The sequence below is a fragment of the Puma concolor genome, chromosome D2 (assembly GCF_028749965.1).
Source record: "Puma concolor isolate L17-30 chromosome D2, mPumCon1.1.hap2, whole genome shotgun sequence".
Lineage (NCBI taxonomy): Eukaryota > Metazoa > Chordata > Mammalia > Carnivora > Felidae > Puma > Puma concolor.
In genome coordinates, this window is record NC_141677.1 from 71,361,225 (window position 1) to 71,387,330 (window position 26,106).

The window sequence follows — 26,106 nt, forward strand, 5'->3', positions numbered from 1 at the left end:
TTGAGGGACACCCTCTGTCTCCCAGTGTCCATATAAATTTTCCCAAAGGACTTTGGTGGGCCATGTTTGGATTATAAGCCCACCAAGGGACCAGTCTGAGTTCTGGACCACCCCATCACAGTGGGGCGGGGGTACGGGGGCGGGAATAGAACTGTCAGCCTGAGAGCCCTGCCAGAAAATGCTTGGTTAAGGGGGATCAGTACCCAAAGGAAAGGGATGCTGAGTGGATCCACAAATAATAGACGTTCACAACTTCAACTACAAAGGCAAAGGGGAACCATGGGAAACTCAGGAGTGTGCACATGTTGGCAAAGGAGGAGGGAGATACAACGTGAGAGGTATTTCTGGCATCACTGGGTGGTAGGAGCAGGAGGTGACTGGTGGCAAGGAGACATATTAGGTGCATATACATTTAGATATATGGTTCTCTCATTTACTGATTCATCACTTAGCCTCCCAATAAATATCCGTTGAGCACTGATCTTTTGCCAAATGTTCTCTCGTAATGGTATTACCGTGATACATGAGACAGATATAGTCCTCGACTTTATGGAACTAATAGTTCAGTCATTAAATTTCTCAGAAGTGTTTTGTTTTGTTTTGTTTTGTTTTGTTTTCTAAAAAAAAGGTAATATAGCCTTATCACTATGCAGGGCATAAACAAAACCAGTGGACTGGGCCATGCTAAGAATTTAGAGGCCAGCAGTCTTTATCACGAGGGATATCTTCCACCAGAGACTAAGGATGAGATAATCCCTGCTAATAGGTATGGCATTTATCTCTGAGCTTCCTGGCAGCTAAGGCAATAAGGGAAATCTGTTGAATTGCTTCACTCTCATTATCTGATGCCAATTCATCGTGGAAAGGCAAATCTTTCCTTGGGTTCAGTACTTGGCAGAATTTATTAAAGGGCCTATATAAAAATATTTGGAGTAACATCATAAAATCTTGTCTCCTAACCTGACAAAATGACCAGGGGCCTTACACGAGTATTCCACACAGCAGCATTTTGTGCCTAGTCCCCCTCAATTTCTCCCCAAATCAGCTTCAAACAACATGGAATCAGAATAATGTCGTATCCCTTGACATAAAATTCTCTTAGGGAAGCCTTTTAAAAACTTCTTTCTATTGTTTCTATATCCTCTTCTATATACCTGTGGTTCCACTTGTATATCTGCATGTCTCTGAATTCTGATTATTTATTGATATATCTGTTCTCCTCATCTTCTCTCTACTAGATTTCAGTTTCTTAAGGACAGATCTCACGCCTATTAAAATTCTGTGTCCCCAGTATCTTATCACTGTATCCAGCCTAAGAGGGTGAGTGTGGTGGCAATGGACAGAAAGAACGAAAGAAGGAAGGAAAGGAGGAAGGAAGGGAGGAAGGGAGGGAGGAAGGAAGGGAGAGGGGGAAAAAGGAAGAGAAAGAGGGAGAGTATTTATCCAAGGACAGAAAAGGAGAAACTTATCAAAGAGGTCCCCAGGCTATGCTGAAAGAGGCCAGTTTGGTCTAATGGAGCACAGGCAGTGAATAAACAAGGGAATTTGTAGGAAGGCTATTCAGGAAAGCATGAAGAGTCCATGAGAAGACTAAACCTTGTCCTGTTTTAACAAAACTTTAAGAAATTGGCATGTTCAAAAAAAAAAAAAATCAGTGCCCAATGGGGATTTCCATTAGTCAGTTATGATAAAGAGATAAAGAAGTCCTATTTTGACTCTATCTTCCTATTGTCTCACCAAAGGCCGTGGTGGTCCCTGGGGTATGCTGTTTGGGGACAGACAAGGCCAGAGCCCATGGGCATGACAATCCCAGTCTTGTCCCCGGCAGGCTTGGACAAGGTGTTTCAGGATGGGGGAGACGAGTACCATGGCGTCTCACATACCCAGGGCCATTTTCAGTCTTCTGTTGCTCTCGGCACGCTCTGATTTTGATGGTCCCACCTTATATCATGTCAAAAATGTTAAAAGCACTCACATTATAGCGCCATTTACTTTTTGCTATAAAGGAACTTCAAAGGATCTTTGTGATTCTGCTTTTGAAATGATATGGCTCCAAGTAACTCATTTATTTTGTAATTAGTCATGGTTTTTCAGGTTTCACAGCTAATTGTGCATGGCAAAGCAAGAAAATCTAACCTACAAATTGCATTCAAATGCTGTAAAATTTAAATGCATTCTACAGTTAACAAGTAATGACATTTGTATATATCAATTAAGCATTTACTTGTCTTTAGTTTGCACTTTGCTTTTAGTGTTTTGGAGCCAATGGTAGTTCAGATCTCAAGTATCTCTGTTAGCCCTTGCAAACAAAGACTGTGGGCCCCAGGCACAGTGCCTGGAGTGTGTCACAGGCAGAATGGCTGGCACATGTCATGTCAGGCTGGACAAATCTCTCGATGTCAGAGATTTGATGTTAAGAGAAGGGCACAGTCATTTTGCTTTGAATCCAGGGCTCACTAATGCCTCTCCATCATGTGAGGGCCTCATTAAGAAGGGGTAGTAAGTTTTATAGCCGCCCGTCTTGTTACAAAAAGAGTTCCGGTTCAGACTCAACATTGTATGTAGCCCAGGGTTCACGTCCCGGCTGTGCTCTGGATAACTGTGTAGAATGAAAGAATCCTTTGAACTCCAGGAGGACTTCGTTTCCTCATCTGTGAAATGGAGCCAATGGTAGAAGTCCATCATCATTCCTAAGGCTGTTGGGAGTTTCTTTTTTTTTTTTTTTTTTTTTTTAATTTTTTTTTCCAACATTTATTTATTTTTCGGACAGAGAGAGACAGAGCATGAACGGGGGAGGGGCAGAGAGAGAGGGAGACACAGAATCGGAAACAGGCTCCAGGCTCTGAGCCATCATCCCAGAGCCTGACGCGGGGCTCGAACTCACGGACCGCGAGATCGTGACCTGGCTGAAGTCGGACGCTCAACCGACTGCGCCACCCATGCGCCCCGGCTGTTGGGAGTTTCAAATGAGATAATCTATGAGAAAATTATTTATTGAAAAACACCAGCTTTTGGGGCGCCTGGGTGGCTCAGTCGGTTAAGTGTTCTGCTTCAGATTCTGTGTCTCCTTCTCTCTCTGCCCTTCCTGCGCTCAGAGTCTGTCTCACTCTATCTCTCAAAAATAAATAAATGTTAAAAAGAAAAAAAAAACCCACCAGCTATTAAGATGGTATAGGGCAGTCATTCTTGTTTTAAGTTTATTTATTAATTTTGAGAGAGACGAGAGCGAGAGAGTGCACATGCAAGTGTGTGGGGTGGGGACAGAGAGAGAGGGAGAGAGAGAGAATCCCAAGCAGGCTCTGCACCGTCGGCGAGGAGCCTGGTGTGGGGCTCAAACTCACAGAGCGTGAGATCACGACCTGAGCCGAAGTCGGACACTCAACCGACTGAGCCACCCAGGCGCCCCAGGATGGTCATTCTCAATCCTGGCTTCAGTTTCAAATCACCTAGGGGGCTTTAAAAAACAGTACTGAAGTCTGGGTCCCACCTGAGACCAATTACATCGGAATCCCGGGGGAAAGAGAGCGATAGTTGGTTTTTTTAAAGGCAACCCCTTCTGGTGATTCTGGGGTGCAGCTGATGTTGAAGACAGAGGTGTCGAGAGAGGACATCTGTGTCCATGGCTGTAGCAGCTGTGCCCTAACCATATGCATCTTGGCATGACTTTGGCTTGCTCTGGCTGCCCAGCGTCTTGGCAGTTGGTTCTGTGAACTTGGCAGACACAGTAGGGCTCATGAATACACGTGCTTTCCTGGCACACAGCCAGGCTTTGCTTCCCGGGCTCGCAGCTCCATGGGGCCACGGGAGCGAGTTCAGGCCAATGGACGTGGGCAGGAGTGATACCCACCGCTTGCTGGCCTCCCCCTACGTGTGGGTTTCCTGGGACTGCCATTACAAATGACCACAAATAGCCGGCTGAAACAACAGCAATTAATTTTCCCACAGTTCTGGAGGCCAGAAATCTAAAACCAAGGTGTCAGCAGTTTGTTCCTTCTGGAGCCTCTGAGGGAGAATCTGTTCCCTGCTCCTTTCCTGGTGCCTGCTGGCTCCAGAAATCCTTGGCAGTCTTTGGCTTCTAGAAGCCATAGCTTCCATCTTTGTGTGACTCCCCTTGTGTCTCTGCCTTAAGCCTCCCTCTTTTCTAGACAAGGACATCAATCATCAATTACCTAAATCCAGGATAATCTCATTCCAGGAATCTTAATTATATCTGCGAGACTTTATTTCCAAATACAGTCCTGTTCACAGGTACCAGGGGTTAGGACTTGGACATTTCTTTTCTTTCTTTTTTTTTTTTTTTTTTGGTGGTGGGGGGGGGACAATAGTCAACCTACTATACCCAATAAACAACTCAAACCAAACCAAAACACTCTCACAGGTCATCCTCCAGCTGTCCCTCCCCACATGTGCCGGCTGGAGAACACTGTGGGGCTTGGAGGAGGGCGGAGCCACAAGATGGCAGGAGCCTGGATCCCTGCATGACTACTGAACTGTGATGCGTGGGAGGAAGTTGTGTGTACCAAGCCACCGTGATTTTGAGTTCTTACAGCGGTTAGCCCATCCTGACCAATGAGCAGATCTGACACTCTTCCAAGAAATTTATTGTCTGCCCAAGTTGCCTGTGAAATTAAGCACATCTATAGACACCGTTAGCTCAGGAAAGCATCTTGGAGGCTGTCTATTCCCAAACTCCTGCTTCAGCAATGAGGAAATTGAGACTCAGTAGTGGTCAAGGTTCAGTAGTGGAGGCAGGACCCAGTCTCATACTCTGCGTTAGTTTCTAAGACCTGCTGTAACAGGTTTTGTGGCTTAAAACAACAGAAATTTGTTCACAGCTCTGGAGACCAAGCCCACCCTGTTCCCTCTGAAGCCTCTAAGGGAGAAGACATCCTTGCTTCCTCCGGCTGTCGGTGGCTCCAGGAGTCCCCTGGCTTATGGTAGCATCTGTCCAATTTGCCTGCTTCCATCCCCACGTGGCCTGGCCACCTCCTCTGTGTTCCTTCTCTTCATATTTTCTCCCCTTTTTGTAAGGATACTTGTCATTGGACTTCAGGTCCACCCAGTTAACCCAGGATGATCTCAACCTGAACTCTTTAACTTAATTATATCTGCAAAGACCCTTTTCCCAAATAAGGTCACAATCACTGAGATGGGGGGTTGAGTTGGACACATCCTTCTGGGAGGCTACAGCTCAGCCCAGTACTCAACCTACAGGCGGATGCTCTTTCTACCATCATCTCTTTAGCACTTCCTCTAATTGTCTTGTTTCTCATCAGGGTACTAACTGCACATGGTGTGGAAAATATGAAGGATGCCACCAGAGTTCTACCAAATTAAGATTCCCATCAGGGGGGAGGAAGAACTTATTTGGTGTCTGAAATCAGGGTTTGCAAAGGATACGAACACACAGATTGGGAGGGCTACATGCACCCCGATGTTTATAGAAGCATTACCAACAATAGCCAAACTACAGAGAGAGCCCAAATGTCTACTGACTGATGGTGGGTAATGAAGGCGTGGCGTACACATACAATGGAATAGTACTCAGCCATCAGAAGAATGAAATCTTGACATTTGCATCGACGTGGTTACAGCTAGAGTGTATTATGCTAAGTAAAACCAGTCAGAGAAAGACAAATACCATATGATTTCACTCACATGTGGAATTTAAGAAACCAAACAGACAAGCCAATGAAGGGGAAGAGGAGGGAAACAAACCATAAGAGACGCTTAACTAGAGAAACACTGAGGGTTGCCGGAGGGGAGGTGGGTGGGCGATGGGCATTGGGAAGGGCGCCTGTGATGAGCCCTGGGCGTTGTATGTAAGTGACGAATCACTGAATTCTAGTCCTGAAACCAATATTGCACCGGATGTTGACTGACTAGAACTTGAATAAAAAGAAAAAGAAAATCAGGGTTTGGCGCCTGGCTTGCAAAGAACCCACGCTCTCCTTAGACACAAGTGAGTCGTTCCTTATGGACTTCCCACCACGCCGGTGCCATCATACGGGTTATTTCATTTGGCTCTCAAAACCGCCAGCAGGAGGGTGGCCGCTGTCACCAGTTTTATCCACGGGAAAATCGAGAGTGGGACCGATCGCCCGGCAGACCCCCAAGACAACAATTGCGTGCAAGCTTCTGGAAGACAACAATTGCGTGCAAGTGCTTCTGGAAAGACCTGGGAAGAGAGAGGAGGCGGGATGGGGAGGGGAAGGCGCCAGCACCAGTGTGTTAGCGGGCGGTGCCACAGGCAACCGGACTTGGGTCTGACTGGGGGCCGCTGAGCGAGGGCGTCGAGCCCATCTCGGAGGGGAGGAGAAGCTCTAGCCTTTATCCAGCGACTCCCGTCTGATACCAGTCTGGGGCTAGCTCCAAAGCGTTAGCCCCCTGGCTCTCCCAGCCTGCCCTGTAATTGGGCAGGACAAGCCCCGGTGGTGGGAGAAACCCTCAGACAGAAAGTTGCAGGTGCTCAGAAGAGGAAGCCGTCGGTGCCACGAACACGGACAAGGGCCGGGGGACAAGGGCAGCCTGCCCGTGTGCTTTGCCTCCGAAGCCTTAGCTCCTTCCGCCTTGTTCCTCACACCAACTGGGGGGCAGACATGTGGCCCGAACGCCTGCCCCACGGCCGGCGCTGCAACCAGTGCTTCCTGAAACCTTCCAGAAGCCTCAAGGCTTTGAGAGCAAGTCCGGAAGATTCTTCCCTTGGATGCTTCTGCAGTGTGTGTTTCTGTGTGATGGGTTCTGTGTGACCCAGTGACATGCATCATACTTGAAATATTTCCACTGCTGACAAAATAAATCCGCTTTCCCCGCCGTAGCGCTCAGCTTATTAGGGGAAAATGAAAAAGGGGCATTAAATATTAATGCTGCATATTTTCCCGTCCCTTGGCGCCTTCTGTGCCACTGATCACTGCCCAGCTAGCACAGCCTTCTGTCTTTTTTCTCCCGACGATGGTAGGGGACAGAAGGGACCTTTGACAAGGCAGCGAGGGACAAGAGTGTAAAATGGGACTCCGACTGGTTTTCTAGGTTCCGGCTTTGGCACGCCCCTGTCTCCACCAGACGCCAAAGAGGCACCAGGAAACTTCATCTCCAGTGGGAAGCTTGCCACTGTGCTAGTTTCGGTTGGAAGCGTTCACAGCACAGAGGAAGCGGTACCTCGAAGGCAAGGTGGCTTCTGAGGAGGCAGGCAGGGAGAACTGAACCTCAGAGAAGCAGTCGATAAGTCCTGAGCTAACAGACCGAGGAGACCGCTGGCTTTGCCCCTTGTTGGTTCGCTCACAGCAAGCGTTCGGAAAGGCGTCTCGCTGGTTAGGCCAGGCCACGGAGGAGAGGTGCGGAGGCAGCTTTCGGGCCTCGGAAAGAAAGTCTCCCAGAGACCTTGGTGTCTCATTTGGCTCATTTGCGGAAACCTCCGTGCAGAAATCAAACACGAATCCTTAAGGAGCATCCTCTTTTAGGATGCTGGGAAGGTGGATTTCTTAGGAATTTTTTTTTTTTCAATTAATTTTTCACTGGGCAAGTAATGCATTAATCCAGTTCAGTCATTGCGCATAAGGCCGGGGTGGCTTTTTCCCCACTCTCCTTCCCTCGTCCCGGCGCCCTCCCCTCACTGCCTGGAAGGATCACAGTCAGTGGTCAAGGGGAGGAGTGCTGGAGACTTGTGTATATGTTTGTTCGGTTTTTGATGCTTCTTCTCAGAAGAGCTTCCATAAATTTCAGGCGAGATCTGCTGTGATTTGGCCTTGTGACTGCTCTCTCTTGTCCCCAGGTGTCCCCCCTCCTCCACTCATGCCATTTACACACAGGCCCGGGACCTCTCTTCCGGTGACCAATCCCCTGTCAGGGCTCAGGAGCCTTTGAGGGCTCCGTGTCTCGTGGCGTCAGCTTTCCACACTTCTCACGATGGTCCCGCCCTGCTCCCTCCTCGTCTCCCTGCCCCCGGTCCTCTGGTGTCCGGCCGGGGGTCCTCCCCTCTGGGCCAGCGGACGTGCACGTCGCCGGGCTGGCCTCTGGCCCTTTGCTCATGCTCTTCCCTTCTCCTTCCTTCCTGCTTGATCATGCTCTTATTTCAAGACTGCAAGTCCCCTGGAAGCTTCCTCTTGTCTGTGCTGGTGCCCTGGGTCTTTCTTCTTAGGACTCCTCTGCGGTTAGTCCTGGAGGTTCTGGGAGGTTCCGGGCTGTGTTTGTTTCATTTCATTCCCAGCCACAGGGATCTCAGATCAGGGTCTGTGTCTCAGTCATCAACATGAGCAGTGCTGTGGTGGAGACCTCCCATTTCCCAGGCTGTGTTCCTGGCACTTCACGACGGTCCTCTTCCTTTACTCCATTCCTGTTTGTGGCAAAGGATGCCGGACTGGGAGAGGTTGTGTCCCTTGTCAGAAGTCCCGCAGCTAGTACGGGTCAGGGGCGGGATTCAAACCCAGGGCGGACTCCCAAGTGCATGAATAAGAATAAATGTGTGCTGTGCACCTGCTGACGGACTTCTCCTAGTTTTGCTGGGCCAGTGGCCCTTTTTTTCCTAGGAGCCTTTTCCTGAATCCATGGACGATTCCTAGGGGGTGATGAGTCCCCGAATCCGTGGCTCCCTCCGCTTGCCCTCCACCCAGGGCCTCGGCGAGCTAGGATGTAGAGGGGTTGAGGGAGGGCTGCCTCTCCAGCGGGTGTAGGCCTCCAGGGACCCGGCGAAGCTGTCAGCAATTTAGGTTAAATGAGCATCCAAAGGCCAGCACTGCAGAGAGATCATGGGAAGACATTATCCACGGTTGTTTACAAGTGAGAGTGACAAACTCCTTAGCGGCTTTCTTGAGGAGAGAACACGTGTCCCTTGAGGGAAAATTAGGCAAATTGTGCGCCTGTTCGGGCCACACGGGCTCAAATCCTCACTGGGGAAATTAACTTGTCACTGGCTTGGCTGTCACTTGGGCTCTTTCCATGGCCTCCTGTGTTTCAGCATCACTGCAGCCGCAGGGAGATGCGGTACCTCAGCGCTTGCGTGGGGGGCGAGGGGGCTTCGCTTAGGGTGCTTTGCAGGCTGGCTGGAACGCTCCAGCTATTCAGGATAATGATAACCTGTTCCCTCTCCCACACCTGCCAAAGCTCCCTGGGCTCCCCTCCACCGTGCTGCTGTCATATGCCCCCTCTGCTGCTCAGAAGGAAGCGCTGTAACACAGCGTAAGGTTCCCTGCTTCCAAAAGGATCTGCAGATGGCACGTGAGAAAACGGCTCAGCGGTCAGGTAAATGTGGAGAATGCTCTTTGCAAGGGTCTTACTGCGGGACTTCTCAGAGCCTTTAATGTGCTAATGTGTTGAATCACTCTCCGAGAGAGGATTATCACTTACCGCAAATCTTCCATCATGGGACCCTTTTTTAGAATAAAACATCTGTTTCCAGGGAGTGTTGGTATCACCCTGTGATGCACCGGAATATAGAAAGAATAAGAACAGTAGAGCAGATAAGACCGGGTGAGAAGGTCTTCCTCTGGACCCCTGTTTTCTTGTCTCAAAGCATGGTGGATAGAATATCTTCAGGGAATTGTCGAGAAGGGTAGGTGAGATACGGTTCTTGGTGCCCAGTGAGAACTTGATTGACCCTGGATTCCTCTGCCTCCCCCTCAGACCCAACACGGCTCCCCTGTAACAGGGCCCTTCTCTCAAAGGGGGCTCTAAGGCTGACGTGCATTACAGCCATTTGCATATGCATTTTCCCTTCTCACACAAGATCGGGAGCCGCATGAGGGCAGAGGCTGTATCTCTGTTCCGTTAGTCCCTTTATGTGTCAGCGAAGTGCCTGACTCACAGCAGGTGCTTGACGTGTGGTAATTACATTCATATCAAGTCTTGTCGCTTTTTCAGGTACGTGGGATCTCAGGAGTCTACAGATCTCTTGGAAAGTCTTCAGTCTATACATGAATAAATGACCTGAGGGGGGGTAAGTGGGTCCCCCTTTCACTTTTCAATTCAGTGAACCTTGCCGTGCATACATAAATTTTAAACACTCTCCGATTTGGAGGAGGGTCAGTTTGTTTTCTTCTATTCAGGCCTTCAACTGATCGAACGAGGCCCACCCATTTTAGGGAGGTCAACATGATTCTTCTGGCTCCTGATGTAAATGTTAATCTCACCTTCCCCGCCCCTGAAACACCCAGAATCATGTTTGATCAAATATCTGGGCACTCTATCACCCAATCCACTTGACACATGAGATTAACCATCAAGATCTCCTAGTTGCCAAATTCAGTCTTGGTTCTTCAAACCTCTTATTCTGCATATTTCAGACCAGATGCCATTTTCACATCACTGAAACTTCTGCCTTTTTGTCCCCTTCCCCAGGTTCCTGTGGAATTTCCTTCTCCCCAGCCTGCAGTCCAGTCCAGGGATCAAGATTGTGCTGTGCAGCCTGGTTTTAAATCCTGGCTCCTTCGTTTGCTAGTATTTGACCTTGGGCTTGGTCTCACTGTCTAAAAAATGAGTCTAGTCAATGTTTGAGTTCTTTTTTTTATTTTAATATTAATATTATATTATTTAATATTTTTAAATTTTATTTTTGAGAGAGACAGAGACAGAGTGTGAGCAGGGGAGAGCCAGAGAGAGAGGGAGACACAGAATCCAAAGCAGGCTCCAGGCTCTGAGCTGTCAGCACAGAGCCTGACGCAGGGCTCGAACTCACGAGCCGTGAGATCGTGACCTGAGCCAAAGTCGGAGGCTTAACCTACTGAGCCACTGGGACACCCCTACGCTTGAGAAATTCTTAATGCTATCCCTGAAACATACTACATGCTCAATACAGGATGGTTACTATGTCTTGATGACCTGTCCCGGGGTCTATTCCCCGTCTCCTTTTAAATAACTATGTTCCCCAGAGCTCTCTTTTCTTTTTATTCTGGCCTCCCTTTCATTGAGAACTACCACTCAACTGGCCAAGCACCACCTTCCACTGCTGGTTTCGAATATAATCTCTGTATATGAAACTTCTGTAAACCTCAGATCATTACTTGGTGGCCAATAATATCCCGGTTTAGAAACTCACATAAACTTTTATCCAAAGCCATCAAATGACTTTGAAAACAAATTGTTAACCTTCCCCCTTGCAAAAATCCAAACTTATAATAAAACTTTTATTTGACTTCAAAAAACACAATTGCTGTTTCAACTTACTCTCCCATCCCCTGCCCCCCACCCACCTCCCTGCCAGAAATCTCTACAGGTAGAGAAGTTCAGATAATTTCATAGGATTTAGATTTAACAGGAACAACACGAGTCCAGTTCCTCCTGGCCAAAGAATGTTTCCAGAAGGTTTGAAGGCAGAACTGTCTCGTCTTCCAAATCATGGCTCATCCCCCAAAGTATTTAACTGCAATCAATTTTTGAGTTTTGAAATGTCGCCTGATTTCCCCTACTTCCTATAAAGAAACAAGAAACAAAGGCGAGCGTGCACACACATATATTCCAGGAGAGCTGGCCCTTCTTACTGTGAGCCACTTATCGTGATCCAAAAGATTTACTCAGAGGCATAATTAATTGGAACTTGTTTCAGTGGAACTTTATTTCCCTTCATCTCATTACAGAAACAAAAGAAGATTATAGGCCAGGGGATCCATGAGGTTTCAAGAGAGCCTACTGATGAATGAAGTTGGAAGGAGTTAACACACGGTCAGAGATGGTTAACATCCAGAAATTCTTACAAAGCAACGGCAATTCTTTCCCATTAATCCCGCCTTGCCCCTTTGATCTCGAATGGTACCATGGCTGCAAGTTAAGGGCAAAGCTAGCCTGGCATTAAAGAACCCCGGCGACCTTGCTCTGGAGGAGAAGGGTTCTTCAGGAACATGGAAGATGAGAAACAACGACGGCAATAATCATAAAAGCAAAAACAAACACACAGAGCAGCTGTTCAGAAAAACACGAACACGCAGAGAATCGTTTGGGGAGGTTTTCGAACTGGTGAATTGTAAATCGGCCGTCTGTGCTTGTTCTCACGAAGGCGTCCGTGTTAATTTATCACCAGGTCAGGGTGGAAACGGACCAAGTTGGGCCTGGAAACGTTGGGTCACAGTTGCCCGTTTTTGTAAGATGGGTAGTCGCATGAAGGAGAGGGGAGATACGTGAATTTCCCCTTTGTCCTTTGTTTTTCTTGAGATTCTTAGAGTTTTCAGAGGCTCTCAGAACTTCCAGTAAGGAAGCCTGTGGATGCGTAAGAGCCCCACCTTTATGGCAACTATTTGTGATGCCAAAAATGAGGAGGGTCTCAGGGGACCTGTACTCTCATTTGTATCCTCTTTGGACTCAATAGACGGAGCCCCAAATCTTTTTTAACCTTCTTTTAAGTCTGGAAGGGGCCGCAGGCCATTAAACATTCCTTTAATTCTGGAAATGGGGAGAGAGGGGTGAATATGGCTATAGAGTAAGGATGTTATCACCCGGCACGGCTGGTGGTCAGGCTTCATGCTCAAAATTGCCCAATTAAAGAAATAAAAAATGTAAGCTCTGTCGGGAAAAAATGCAAATAAGGTGGCTCGGGGTTAAGATTTTGAGTGGTTTGCTGGTTAAAATTATGCACTTGTTTATGGGGGAAATGGATTTAAAAAAAAATCTATATACAGTTGGATGAATTAGGCAACCATCTATTATGTAATTGAACAACAACGTAATCCATCATCACGGTGGCGAGGGCAGCCAAAGCCATCGCAAATTCAGGGGACTCCTGCTCTTTTATTCTTTCTACTTTAGCTATTGGAAGAGCAAGAGTTTTGGGGAGTTGTCTCTTTTTGTTTTGGAGGGTGATATCTAACAGTGCTTTCTTGCAAATTTTAATTTGGGGGGGGATGGGGTGGGGCTCCAGGAGCTCGGGCAGGACTAGGGGGTATGTGTGTTCGTGGGCCCGCCCCTGCATGAACTTGCACCGGGCACATCCCAAAAGGATATTGATAGTGGATGTCATGGTGCACCCCGGAACCCTCTTCAGAACTGGGGTGCCTATTCACTTAGCGGCTGGCGCTGTCGGCTGTTGGAGGCTCACAACCGAGAACTGTCCTCAGCCAAAGGGAGCTGCCTTGTTGGACTGTGTGCCCCATCCCCGTGGCATCCTGCATGTGATGGCTGGTCCATGATATGGTGTGGGGGGCGGGGGGGTAGGGGTGGTGCGGGAAGGAACGTCAGCCTCCTGCCTGGATTCAGAATGACCCTGGGGGCCGTCCAGCTCCAGAGCTCACTGTGGGATCAGCAGAAGCCTCTGTTGTGGCGGCACCACAGCTCGACCTCTCCCTCTGCCCCGCTGCCCCCTGCCCCCCTCACACCCCTCCCAGCATGGATCGGAGCGCTGCCCTGGAAACCTCCTGCAGGCAGACCTCCCAGGGTCCATCCAAGAAAACTGCCCGCGGGCCACATGTCCCCTCTTCATTTCAAGGGGGCGGGAAGTGAGAACTGGCCAACGCATCACAGATCCGCTGTGCCATCACAAAGGCACTTGATTTGATGATGCAGTCCCCAAAGTTTCTGGAAACGGGGCTGGTTTCCTCAGGACCTGAGAGCGCTCAACTCTACCACCCATTTAGGCAAATGACTTAGACTTTCTCTGTTTCTTTATCCATTTAATAGTCTAAGTCTCCCCTAGGGCTGTTCATGAGAGGGAATGAAGAAATGGAGACAAAGCGTCCAGGGCAAAGTTTACGAACTCAAGAAACGTTAGCTTTTGGTAGTGGCAGAGTGGAGTGGCCTCCTGGCGCCGTGACATCGGGTGAAAAAATGTTACCCTCTCTGAGACTACGCTTGCTCACCTACAAGATGCAGGGATGCTGCCCACTTTCTATGCGGATTCTGGAGGCAGAAGAGAATGTATGCAAAGGGCGTGTGGTACTAACAGAAAGTCAGTCGTTAACTATTGTTGTTATTTTGAGGAAGTTTCTCTTTGATTGAGGGTCCCAAATGCACAGCAGCGAACCCATGGGCCCGCGGAGAGGTTATGTGGATTGTTCCGTATAGACAGCCCCAGACGGAATGGGTCCCAGCTTTCTCACCGATGGTGGGAAGTTGCCCTGTGTCTCTGCCTGCCCAGTTATTTGTTGTTTGTTTCCTAGCAGGGAAATAATACGTGGAACTTGGCCACCGTAGGCTGGAGTCTCACCATTTTCTGGGAATCACCTCATGCCAGGATCTGCAACCTGAGTGCCGGGTCCAGAACAGGGAGCCCTGCCAGGCCACAGACAAAGGCCCCTTTGGTCTCTGAGCTGGCGTTAGCCACTGCCTTGGCTGGGTGTCCGCCGATGGCATTCAGGTGTCATGTGACCATCCCTCCTTAGAGATCTCCAGATAGAGCCTTGGGCCATTTCTGGGCATCAAGTCCCATCCATGACTTTGTGAGGATATAAGAAAAATCACATTTTCACGATAAAATACCTCCACGGACTGAGTCAATACCAAAGAAACCTGCCCTACTCCAAGGGAGGAAGCCGGTGTTGTGGTGCCATAGAAAAAGCCCCAGGCTTGGTCTTCTCTGGTGATGTGTGCCCAGGGATGGCTGGTTTTAGGGAAAACAATCACTTTAGTTCACATAAAAAGCAGGGATCCTATTAGGAGTATCCAGGGGCTGCTCTTGGGACTCAGTTGCAGGAAGTTCAGCCTGGCCTCACGGTAAGTGGGAAGTCACCCCCTCTCCCGGGCCCCTAGGACAGCTGTCCCTACAGCTCCTCAGATCACCTGCTCAGCTCATCTCCCCACACAAGAATTGACCTGCCTGGCCTTCTTTCTGCTCCGCCTTATTTCATTTGCCCATGGCTTTGGCTGACCTTGGTCATGATTCCACACTTGACACTCTCTGCTCCTCCTAGCCCCTTGGCACAGTCGAGACCAATGATCACCTTGTTTAAACCCCGAGGAAAGAGAATCTGATTGGTTTAACTTGGCTCAGGTGTTAGCTCCTGGTCCGATCCCCTGTGATCAGGGGAAATGATCCCATGAAGACGTCACAGCTGTGCCTTCTGGAGCTGTGGACAGAGCTGTGCCTTCTGGAGCTGTGGACTATGTCCTCTAGTCAGGGGACATAGCTGGTAAAGAAATCACGAATATTTGGAAAAATTGGTTCAGCTTTCTGGGTCTTACTTTCCCCAACTGTGAAATAATACTAATTGTTATTATATTGGTCATTAAATGTCAGATGTAACCAGTTTACATATGGAAACCAATTGACCTCCACACCCCCACTCCTGTACCTGTTCAGTTCTCTGGGGGCACAATATGATAATCCCCACCCGCAGCTCATAGGATCAAGGAAGGCCATTCTTCAAGGAAGTTCTCTCGGGTATTTCTGGGAACCCTGAGGAACGTGTGTGCATTCCAGAAGTCCATCCAAGGTGGTGGGTTGCCATCCCTCCCAGCCTCCTTGTTCTGCGTGATTGCTTCTTTTGAGCTCAGATGGGAATCTCTTGTCATCGTGTTGACACTCACCCTTGTATATCTTTATCCCTAACATGGATGTGAATTCCTTCCTTCTGTCCCCAAAGCATAGCTAAAAGAGAATGGAGATGATATTTACTGCACCCCCCTCCAGCTTTATGGAGTTAGGACTGACAAACACAAATTGTATATATTTAAGTTGTACAACATAATTTTTGTTTTGATGGAATGTTTGTGGACAACAGAACTTAACAAAAAGACAAAGCTTGGCCTGGTGTACCTTCTACTGGGACTTCATGAGGCTAGAGGACCCAAAAGGCATCCTGAGAACATTTCTGCTGGGGGATTCAGGCCACTCTCAGGGAGGGGAAGAACTTCATCCCTTCTAGCTTGAAATGCACCTCATCCCTTCGCCAGGATTCAGCCCAACTCCCAGGAAGCCTGACGGTGGGAACTGCTATCACCTCTGGAAGAAATGCCCATTCCTACCTGTCAGGTTGCTGTCTGAGCCAATCACGATCATCACCGACCTTTCCGGATTCGCCGAGTCTGGCTTCTTCAGCATAAATAGCCCCACAGGAGCAACTCAATGGCCTGGGACCAGCTTTGGGGGCCAAGACTGCCTCTCCCTTCTTGCGGGGGTAGATCTTGGCACTCGATCACTTGTGAGCTCATTTTTGGTCAAAAAAACAAACTAATCTCCCAAGAATATACAGGGATTTTTTTTCAAGTCTTGGACACTGAAGTTCCAAGTTTTACAGAAAAAGAATTTCTAACTTTGGGATTCATCTGGAGAGTCTCCAGCTGACATTTGTAAATGGTATACATTAGGATGAGAACTGGCCTTACCAGTAGGACCAAAGAGGCTCAGCGATGTGGCCCTTCCTTAAACAAAGGGACTGTCTGTTCCAAAGACAAATTCATTTTTCCCCTTCATAAACTACAGAGACTGTCTGAAATTCCCAAAATGGACGCTTTCCAACCCCAAATATTTAGAGCCCAGTCTCTTCCAAGCACCTTGTTCTAATAAATTACTTTCTTTGCTGCTCCCAGCCGCTTTATGAGGTAAGGTATTACTTCCCTTATTTTACAAATGAGGAAACTGAGGCTCAGAGATGTGTGATAATTAACCTAAGGCTAATAAATTGCAGGGTGGGATTCAAACCCAGCTTGGACTTTTGTCCTACCTCACCCTGTCCCAGGACCCTTTCCAGTTCCAACATTCTGAATCCACGGTCCTTGTGGCCCTGGGAAGCTCTGAGCCTGGCATGCGGGAAGGTGGGCTGTGGTCCCCAAGAGGGGAAGCCAAAGGACAGCCCAGGCAACCTAATTTGCAGTGTCCGAGGCAAAATGGAAAGGTGGGCTTTTGTTCAGAAGTCATTAAGAATTCAAGACCACCACAGCAGAGAGGTAAACCCAGCAAAGGTCCCTGTGAGCCTTGGGTCACGTGCAGGTCACAGGCCTGCGGACCTGGCAGCCTGGATGTGTCCCCTTACTCCTGGGAGGAGTACCGGCCACAGGGTGACCTGGTGCTGGAGGAAAGCAGGCTGGTTTCTTTTCCTTTTTCTTTCTTTTTTTTTTAAAAAAAGTTTACTGTTTATTTTTGAGAGAGAGGGCAAATGGAGGAGGGGCAGAGAGAGAGAGAGAGAGAGAGAGAAGGAGACATAGAATCCAAAGCAGGCTCCGGGCTCTGAGCTGTCTTCGCGGAGCCCGATGCCGAGCTGGAACCCACGAACCGCGAGATCAGGACCTGAGCGGAAGTTGGATGGCCGCTCGCTGGCGAGCCTCCCCAACCTGCTCCCGGGGTCACGTGGTCTGCTCCCGGGGTCACGTGGTCCGCTCCCGGAAGAAAGCGGGGGCCTGAGAGGCTGTGTGCGCCAGAGGTTTGCGGTTTAGCTCTTTTCATTCCTCCCGTGTTGTCGCTGTTTCCAACGCTTCGTGTGGCTTTGGAGGCAATGGCTTGAGCCTTGATAAGATACAGAGAAATCGGAGGCAAGGAGGCCTGGTGGTAAATATGGAGCTTTTATTTGGCGCCGCAGGTGTCCCTCGGTCCTGCCTGCTCCCGGGGCAGGCACGCCTGTGGGGCCGAGATGACCTGGAGCGGGGATGGCCAGAGAGCTGTGCTTGGAGCCCAGCTGCAGAATAACACTTGGAAACCTAAAACCCAAGGTGGAAAGTGAGAGAGAAACAGAGAAAAACAAATCCCCGACTCACCCACCGCCGCCTGAATGAAGGAGTCGACAGAGGACACGGCTGTAGGATTGTAAGTGGTCGGCAAGCCCTGCTGGCAGATGGGATTCACCCAGTTGGTTCCCCCAGAGACAGGCATTTGGGCACTTGTCTGGGTCTCCTTAGGAGGCACGGGTTCCCAGGGGGGTTTGGTTCCAGCTGAAGCCTCCCCAGTTCTCAGGTGACAGGTGTTTGACCTACACCTCTTGAAAGCCCGCTTCTGGCCTTGTGACTCTTTCAGGGTCTCTGGTATCCTGTGGGCAGCCTGGCGGCTAGCCTTGGGGATACAGTGGCTAACAGTCAGGTGTGGGCCCTGCCGTCCTACAATTCTCAGTTGGAGGGAGAGCCAGAAAAATGAGCAGGCAGGTGGACAGACAGGGGAGAGGAGGGGAGCCTCACCTCGAGGAAGCCTCTCCCTGCGAAAGCATTATACCCGTAGAAATCTGAAAGAGGAGTAGAATTTATCCAGGTGTTGGAGATGGTGGGGGTGAGGGGGGATTCTGGGCTGATGGGAAAGCATGCGCAAAGGTCAGGAAGTAAGAAAGAGGAGGTTGTATTTGCATGGTGGGCATGACCGCTAGGAGAGACCTTTCTAGCAACAAACGTTAGTTGAGTGCCACTACGTGCTTCGGTAATAGTGAGCCAGCCCACAGAATGGGTTGTGCCACTCTCCAGTACTTGCTCTTCCAATGGTAGACCCTTATTTCTCTGTCCTCCTGCTTCTTCCTCATACAGCTCATACATCGACTGGCTCCCTTCCTTGGGTTTATTCCATGTATTAGCGGAATACCAATAACATTGGAAGAAGCAAGAAACATGGACATGAATTTCACTTTCAAGAGGTTGCCCAAGAACAAGCAGTTGGTTGATGAGATGGCTCCATAGAGGTAAGGCCTCAGAATCTTGACCTCTTGTTTCTCCACCGTCCCTGAGGAGTTGTTCTTGAATGCATGCTCCAAAATGGCCCTCTGTCATGTCAAATTTCGATGAGGTAAGATAGAGGAACACACACTCTTTTCTTTTAAGGCTGTGGCGTGGAAGTCACAGACATCATCTCTGCTCGCATGCCATTGGTCAGCACTCAGTCATGTGACCACCCCTAGAGGCAGGGCAGTCTGGGAAATGTAGTCAAGGTGGCTCCCGTTTTCAGAGAAAGCTCAGGGGTAAATGGATCTTCAGATGACTAGCCGTCTCTATTCTGTTCTGTTTCTAGTTTGTGATCTTGGAGATGTGTCTTCACAGACTAACGTTGCAGTGATGATTCCTGTTTGGTTTAGCCCTGAGCTCCCCATCTCTCATGTGGACACTAGAAAGGCAGAGAACATCAATGTTGGAAAGCTAAATATCATCCTGTGCCCAAGCTAAAACTTACAATAGACAAGTCAGGGGTAAAACATTTGTTGGATGTTTTAAATCAATAAAAATTTCTCCTCTAAGGGTCGAGCAAGGGAGGTCTACTCACTTCACTGAGAGGAGTTTTGTGATGAGATTAAATGCAAAATCAGTCCTCATTTGGGCCTTAAAAGCTCTCCGTTGAGAAGAGACAAGGAAGGCAATGGACTTGCCCACAGCCCTTAATCAAGGCCCGGCCTGAGTTCCTCAGGCTTTGTTGTTTCGAAAGGCGAGGGTGAAGAAAAATGATGGATTGACAAGGAACGCTGGTGGGGGTGGATGTGTTCCCTCAAAAGAAGGGAGTGTGAGAGATGGGCTATCCCTGAGTAAATGGGTTCAACCAGACAGATGATCCAGATAATCCAATAAAACACTTCGCGTTTTTGTGACTAATCCAACTGTCATAGTCCACGTCCAGGAGCTCAAACCATCAAAAGGTGATTCTGAGTCTTGTGTTCACTTTCTGGTTTGCCTGGAATTAAGTTTTCATCTCAGCCCTATCTCCAAGCTGCCTACTCATGTTCCAGACAATAACGCCCTAAGTAAGAAGAAATTAAGAAGCGACCACGGTCATTTCACACACTCCAGAGCCCAATGCTTATAATTTGGGGTTTATTGGCTGTTGTGGATTGTGCATGTCTCACGATTCCCGGCCCTCCTAGTCATGCTAGGTAGCGTGGAGATTGTTTGTGTACGTGTGTGTGGCTCAGATTGAGAGGATTGGGGAACAAGGCTCCATCCCAGTCCTGGTTTGTTGAATTCATTCTGCTGACCAAGCTTGACTATGGCTCTTTTGGTTAATCCATGTCTCCATTGTCAGCGGCATAACTTAGCAGAATGCCATGTTTCTGTCATGTTTGCCTGCCTTCTGGCTGTGACGCCAACCTCCCCCTCCTCCCCCTTCCCTCCCAAGAGTCCATTGCAACCTTTAAAAACGGAAGGAGTGCTTCTCAGAGGCTGCAGGGAGTCAACCACACCACAAAAATGAACGATATGGGACCATTGGCAATTTCTTGTCAAGTAAACCTACATTTGCCTCTCAACCCAGAAGTTATACTCTTGGATATTCATCCCAGAGAACCAAAAACTTCGGTTTAGACAAAAACCTGTCCCTGAACTTATCAGCTTTTAGTCAATAATCGCCTGAGACTAGAAACAATCCAAATGCCCTCCAATGGGTCAATGGTTAAATGCTCTCTCTTACATCCACACTGCAGAACGCTCCTCAGCAATGAAAAGGAACAAACTTTTGAGATATACAATGTATTAGTCTTGTTGGGGTTGCTGTAATAAAGTACCACAGGACTGAGTAGTTTAACAACAGAAATCTAGGGCCTTACAGCTCTGGAGACTGGACGTCTGAGATCAAGGTGTTGATAGGGACGTTCTCCTTCTGAAGGTGCTAAGGAAGGAACTGTTCTCACCTGTCTCCTACTTCCTGGCAGTTCCTGGGCTTGGCTCCAATCCTTTATGGTGTTCTCCCCATGTATGTATCCGTGTCTAACTTTCTCCTTTTCATAAGGACATCAGTCATATTGAATGAGGGGCCCACCCTACTCCACTAGGACCTAATCTTAATATCCACAGCAACCCTACAGCCAAATAAGGTCACATTCTGGAGTGTTGGGGGTTAGGGCCTCGCCATGTGAATTTGACGGGGACACAATTCAACTCAACATGTAACAACATGGATAAGGGCATTTTGCTTAGTGAAAAAAGCCAATCTCAAAAGATTGCATGCTGGAGGATTCCATTTACGTTACATACACAAAATGACAAAACTCTGGAGACGGAGAACAGGTCGATGGTTGCCAGGACACAGGGACAGGAGTGGGGGGGGGTGAGTCTACAAAGGGTTGCATGAGGGAGTTTCTTTGTGGTGATGGAATAGCCTGGATCCTATTTGGTGGTGGCTGTATGAATCTAGATGAGGGATCACATTGTATTGAACTACATCCCTCTCCCCCCAACATGCAGGAGTGCATAAGAAAACTGATCAGTACTGAACAAGGTTTGTAGTCTAGTTGACAGGTTTATACCCATGTCAAGTTTCTGGTTTTGATATTGTACTAGTTATACAGAGATGTCACCATTGGGGGAAGCCGGGTGAAGGGTTCACGGAACTATCCTATCTACCATTCTATGACATGTGCAGTCACCCCACCTTTGTTCTCTGCTTGCAAAATGAGGAGACACGTCCAGGTGACATGGGCAGCGAAGGGCAGAGGTCAGAACACAGATACTCATTCATTTCCCTCCAGACTTTCACCTAAGTTTTGGTTTTCTAGATTTTCAGATTCATGTTAGGTGAGATCTGGGCTGGTAGCCCCTCTCAGGACCTCAGCTTCTTAGATCAGCCATTGCCTGACTCATCCACCCACACCTTTCCTTGAAGTCCTTGTGCCTGGGGAGCACCTCACCTCCAGGACGCCTGGGGGCCCGGCTCCCTCTGCCGGCCTGGGGAGTCTTGTCCGTCCCACCCCCACCCCTGCAGAGAGCAACACCACCCTCCCAAGCCAGATTTGCTCCGGGCCCTCACCTGCATCACCCTGGTTTTGTGGATCCCAAGCTTTGGTTCAGATGACCTGGCTTCAAGGCTGGCTCTGATGCACAAACTTAGGTCAAGTCACTTGTCTCTTTGCCTCGGTTTCCTCAACTGTTCAGAGAGGGTCAATCCTTACTATCTAATTTGGAAGGCTGGAATATCCTAAAACTTAACCATTACAGTTGATGGGAAGGTTTCATGTAAATGCAAAGTTCTCTTTTAATGACCTCAGAATAATTTAATAGTGATTAATTATTAAGCATCTCTCACATATTAAGCGCAAGTAATACCTGTTAATTCTTTCTCTTATTTAAAAAAGTTTTTTTAACGTTTATTTATTTGTGAGAGGGGGGAGGGGCAGAGAGAGAGGGAGACACAGAATCCGAAGCAGGCTCCAGGCTCCCAGCTGTCAGCACAGAGCCCGACACAGGGCTCGAACTCACAAACCGTGAGATCATGACCTGAGCCAAAGTCAGACGCTCAACTGACTGACTGAGCCACCCAGGTGCCCCAGTACCTGTTAATTCTTATAAGTGTTATGGACTTCCTGGAACTATACCAAGCATGCCTAGGAGATTGCCTCTCTGACCCTACTCACTCGGACTGCACCTCTAAAAGCTACGGGAATCTTTGTTTCTGAGTTTTGATCCAGGAGATCAGGAACTTTGTTTGCTTTCAAAAGTCCACATCGATCTTTTACCCATGATCCCTGGGGTGGTGGTGTGAGTGAGCTAGGTCGACAGGCTCTCAAGAACTGATTGTGCCCACCTCTGCCCCGCTCTTAACTTGGTGACGTCATACTGGGGCTTGAAATTGGCCATGGTGAGAGTTTTTATACCACGGAAGTCAATACATGCTACAAATCAGGAGGATGTGTTTGTTTCCCCAGAAGCCTTGGCAGATCCATTGCAAATGGGATTTCTGGAGGCACATTAAGATATCTCTAAATTCCCAACGTGGATGGGAGGATTTGGCCACCAACATAAAACAGTAATCATGCATGCCCTTGACAAATCTGCTCTAGAGTTTGCTGTGTTACCATGTGCAATCACTGTCTTCAGGTCTTCATTCCCTCCTCTGTAAAGGCGAGGATATTGATGAGGTCTACCGCCTACCCTCAAAGCACTTCTCAGGTTAGCTTTTCTTATTGTGCTTTTGGTTGCTACTATTTTTATTATGAGGTTCTTTGTCTCTGTGGGAAGGTAGGTTTTAAGCAGCTGACCATCCCACCTTTCTGAGAGACAATCCAGTATAATGCTGAGAGGACAGACTCTAGAAGTTTCCACCTGCGTTCAAATCCTTACTCTCTTACTTATTAGCTGTATAACCTTGAGCAAGTTGCTTAACCTCTCTGTAGCCCAATTCCTCATATGTTGGGTGGAGATTATAGTAATACCTACTTCTTAGAGTCACTCCAAGGATTACATGACTCAGTGTGTATACAGCACATTAAGCAGTGCCTGACTCAGAGTGAGTACTGTTAGGAGTCTGCTATAATTATTCTGAAAGTGATTGTAGTGGATTGAAGATTATCCCCCAAGAATTCGTAACCTCCCCCAGAATGTGACTTTATGTGGAAACACAGTTGCGATACATTCAAGTAGGTAAGATGACAATGTTGGAGTAGGGTGGGTCCCTAATCCAATGTGAGTAGTAAGAAGAGACAGGACACAGAGACAGACAGAAAGACACACACACACACACACACGGAAATGATGCAAAGGTACACAGGGAGAACAGCACGTGATGATAGAGGCAGAGATTAGCTTGGTGCCACCACAAGGAAGGCCAGCATTGTTGGCAAGAGCCAGGAGCTAGGAAGGGGCAAGGAAGGATGCCCCCCTAGAGCCATCAGAGAGCAAATGACCTTGTCTACACTGTGATTTTGGACTTCTAGCCTCAATTTGCTGTGAGACAAAAAATTTTGCCGTTCTAAGCTAACCAGGGTGTGATCATTTGTTACAGCAGCTGCAGGAAACTAATACAGTAAGGTTTGAATGAGGTTGGAATACCCTGTTCCACAGCGCCCCTTGGGAATCCACCCCCCCCACCAGCTGTGTTTTTAAATATCTTTTCTGCCTTTGCTCTATTGACTCTTTTTAAAAAATCTTTTCTTAAAGGTAATCTCTATGCCCCATGTGGGGCTTGAACTCATGACTCTGAGATTGAAAGTCACGTGCTCCACTGACAGAGCCAGCCAGACGGCCCTGCTCTATTGGCTCTTTCCCCAGGGGCAGGGCTCCAGTAGCACGTGACCTCCTTGCAGCTACAAAATGGTAGCTGGGGGTGACTTGGCAGGGATGTGTGTGCGGGGCCGGCTGAAGGAAGGCTCAGGGTTCACGGTGTGGGCTACCCCAGGGATCCCCTAAGATCAACCTCCAAATATCTGCCCTGGAACAATGACAAAAAAATACACCAGCTGGAAAGATGAATCTGAGTTTATGAATAGCCTTTAAAGGGGCTCACTCGTTTTGTACACACGTCTTCCTCTCTGGGATGGTAGCTCTCTTTGCCAGAAATTCTATTTTGCTGACTTTTTATTTTCGTGATTGAAGGCAAAGATTTTTCTAAGCCCTATTGAAAGGTTACTGGCTTTTCAGGGCTACATACGCAACTCGCCTGTCGCGTGGGGACGTCATACCTCATAGCGTGGCAGCGCCGTGTGCACACCCATAAAACACAAACGCCCAGTGGAGTTTGAATTTCAGATAAACAGCAAAGACTCTTTTTAGATATGTATGTTCCAGTTAAGAAAACGTAATGTATTCGGGTGAAATTCGTATACCATACCGTTAACCATTTTAAAGGGAATGAGGGCATGGTGTTTAGTATGTTCACTCAGTTGTGCCACCACCGCTTCTAACCGGTTCCAAAATATTCGCGACACTGGTAAGTGGAAGCCCTCATTTGTTAAGCACCTTCTCCACATCTCTCCCTCCCCCGGCTCCTGACGACCACCAGTCAGCTTTCCGCCGCTATGGGTTTCTCGGTTCTGAGTAGTTCGTGTAAATGGAATCCCCCAACATGCGTACGCGTCTGGCCTCTTTCACTTAGCATGATGGTTTCACGGTCTATCCGCCGTTGCAGTACTGCATCCCTGTTTACGGTTGAATAATGTTCCTTTGTGTGTGCACGCCACAATTTGTTTCTCCATCACCCGTTGATGGACGCTTGGATTGTGTCTGCTTTTTGGATATTGTGAGTAGACGGTGGGCTTTCTTGTGAAGCACTTTGCTGGCTTTATTTTTCCGCAAGAATTTCGCACTGGTGATGCTACCTAAATGGGGAACACAGAGTCTCAGAGACACGAAATAACTGCCCTTTGGATCAGGCTGCGGGGAGGAAATAGATGGCCCATTCAAAGGGGGTAGCAAGGAAGGGTTAATGAAGGTATTATTGATAGAAGTTTCCAGCAGGGGTGAGGACGCCCATAAGGGATGGAGAAGCGCCCAGTGCTTGCAACAGTGGGAGTCGTGACTACTGCTTGGCCTGTAGGAGTAGAGGGAGAACGATGTTAGGATTTGGAGGAGAAGGTAGGACAGGGCTGCCTGGCAGGAACCAAGGCCCTCCAGAAAGAAAGCCATCAGCTGACAATCCACAGGTGATGAGTAAAGAGTAGAGGAATAAACACCAGGATCTCCCTTTTCTCATGCCCTCCAATCTCCTACTTCCATTGTCCAGACCCAACGGGGAGTCTAGGGTAAGGGAAGCAGCCCTCCCGTAGACCAGAGTGGAGAAGGACGGAGAGCGTCTGGGGGCTCTGAACCATCTCTGAATGAGGATAGAGTGTTGCACACCGTCATCCATCGGCTGAGGTTCTGGGGGCTTTTCCTCTGCTGTTTTTTCTATAGTTGTCAGGAGATGGGAATATACATCGCTCGTGTGCTGTGTTCATCGTGGGCCTCTGTGGGTTTGAACTCTGGTGGCCAAACAGCCCTGGCACCTTTCAATATGTCTTCTTTTCCTCCCTTCTGCTTTCCTTCTCCTCTTTCTATCTCTCTCCCCATGGCACGCGGCAGGTGCTCGCAAATATTTGATGATTCTCATCACATGATGTGATGCCGACCTTCATTTACTCTGCTATAAAGAGCACCTTGCTGGCACCAGCTGATAGCTGGTAGCTATCGGACGTAAGTGGGTGACGTGGTTCTGATTCTAATCTCAATTCAGTTCATCTTACCGTTAGGGTCTGAAGTCTCCTCTATGTTGACCTTTCACGCGTGAACAGTGACCTGAGGTGGTTGTCGTAGGAGAAGATGGCTGTGGGCGCATCGTGGGACGACCTCGGGTGGGATGAAACGGGTGGCAGCCTGAGAAAAGGCAGCTGAGTGTTCTGTACCAGATGTACTATGCCCAAGCTGAGTGGCTCAGACAATTCCTTTGCCTCTTGGTCTTCAGTTGCCTTAGTTTTCTCAGCTCTAAATAAAGACAGCTCAAGCTGCAGATGTCTTCCAAGGCCAATGGTCCAGCAACCTATCACCACCTTACCTTGGTGGGGGCGCTCTGCCTTCCTTCAGCTCATCGAGAAACGTCCAAACAGAGCCATTGCC

General features: G+C 48.5%; 1 long non-coding RNA gene across 1 annotated transcript in view; it reads left to right on the top strand.

Moving 5' to 3' along the window:
- Window positions 1–18,360: 18,360 nt before the first annotated feature.
- Window positions 18,361–26,106, top strand: part of LOC147576171 (uncharacterized) — a 75,993-nt gene continuing 68,247 nt past the window's right edge. The window contains exon 1 of the long non-coding RNA XR_015242022.1: window positions 18,361–18,506. This is a non-coding gene — a long non-coding RNA (uncharacterized LOC147576171). The remainder of the gene's footprint in view (window positions 18,507–26,106) is intronic.